Genomic DNA, 2,078 nt, shown 5'->3' with positions numbered 1-2,078 from the left:
TATTGAAGTTGATGATATTGTTTATGTTGAACCCTCCCCTGCTTCCTCTACTCCTCGTACTCCTTATACTTGAGGAAAAAAGCAATGGAAAGATGCTTCCCTGGAAGAATCACTTCGTGCTAGTAAAAATAAATGGGTTACTACTTCTGATCCCTCTCCTCCTTAAGCATCCTCCGCAGATATCTTTCTTTGTTCAGTAAGAAAGAAGAAAACTATCATCCTTGTATTGAAAATGATCTTCCCAACCTACTTCAAAGAATTCATCTTCTTCAAAACCCACTACTAATGTCAAAGCCTCCTCTTCCTCCAAAGTTCTCTCAAAATCCACATCATATTCAAAAATGAGTGCTCAAATCTATTTCTTCTAACTTATCTGACTTAGACTAAATATCTTTCTGATACTCCTCCTACCCCTTCCATTGATATTGATCCTGATCTTGACCTTGATATAGATATTAATAATCCTACCAACAAGGCTTCTCAATCAGCACATGTCTCCACTTTCTGAAATGAAAGTAGGCTAGAGGTAAAGTTTTCATTGGTTTGGGGGTCCTAATATGGATGTCTTAGTCACAAAGTTGATAGTTCAGGGATGGTCACACCTGTTTATGTAAGGTTATCATCAAAGAATGTTTGGAAAAGATGAATTTTATGAGTTTTACACAAATGGAGTTGCTATTGGGGAAATGTTCTCCACCACTGTTCATGGGAAAACTATCAATCTCTATCTGTAATACCCCAAAAAATCCATACCAATATTATAGCCATGTACCAAGATCATGCATAGTACATCATGGTTATTTTATAGTTTTATGAATAGGTTATATGTATATTAAGTCTTGAAATAACTCCCATCTATCAGACGAATCAAAACATTCCTCATCGATCAAATTCTTGAGAAAGATATTGCCATAGTCAGATTCAAACGATCATATCTCTCATTATACTTGGATTTTTTGAGCTCATGACCTATCAACAGATATATAATTGAATTAGCTTTTCAACTATACTAGTTTTACCTAAATACGATATCGGAGCAAAGAGTTATTCCTATTTTACTCCAGTATGTCAGGCTGGAAACTGTGTGATGACATTCGTGGTAGCTTACCATATTTGTGACGCCCTATCATGAATGTCATCAGCCTTAGGCATAATCCAGCTCCTGTGTGATGACATTCATGGTATCTTACCACATTTGTGATGCCCTACCATGAAGGTTCTCAGCCTTAGGCAGAATTCAACTCTTGTTTGACGGCATTCATAGTAGCTTACCACATTTGTGATGCCCTACCACGAAGGTCGTCAGACTTAGGCAGAAACCATCAGTTCCAGATCCTGTGTGATGATATTTTTGATGGCTTACCACACTTTTGACGCCTTGTCACAAATGTCGTCAGCTATGATTTTCAGCAACTGGGAATTTATTTCAAAGAGTATTTTGGTCTTTTTCCTTCACTTCCCATGACTTATAACCCTCAAGAAACATATTATATTCCATTTTCTTATTTTAAATATCTTAAAAACCCTCTCTTACATTTTCAACCACAAGATTAGGGTTTTCTCTCAAGATCATCTACTCAGGAACAAGAGCATTCTTTCCCAAAAGGGTTAAACCCTAGTCAAGAAAAATCAAGGGCAAGCCTAAGGAATTTTTCAAGAATCTTTAGAAACATTAGATCTCTTTCAAGACTCAATCACTAAGGTATTCATAGTGTTCATCTATGGATTCAATTCGTTCATAGAGTTCAAGAACCATGATTTTAAATGTTATTTTGTAAACTTTTATGGTGATATAAGCATGTACACGTTGATAATTGTTGTTCAAGTTTCAAGATGATATATGAGGATGTTTTTCATGAAATATATCTGATTGTTGGTTGAAAATCACGAAATTTGGGTGGGTTGAACTAACGCAAGTATGAAATCCACCTATGCCTTAAAGAATGCATATAAGGTGTTTGATAAAATGCCTAGGATGTTAGAAGTTCATATTTACATGATTTCATGATATCTAAATAATAAGTCCATATTAGAGATACACTTCAATATGAATGGCCATGCTATTTATGTATTCTTAT

This window comes from Capsicum annuum, chromosome 9 (genome assembly GCF_002878395.1).
Source record: "Capsicum annuum cultivar UCD-10X-F1 chromosome 9, UCD10Xv1.1, whole genome shotgun sequence".
Classification (NCBI taxonomy): Eukaryota; Viridiplantae; Streptophyta; class Magnoliopsida; order Solanales; family Solanaceae; genus Capsicum; species Capsicum annuum.
The sequence above is the reverse complement of the archived record's forward strand: the minus strand, read 5'-3'. Positions refer to the sequence as shown.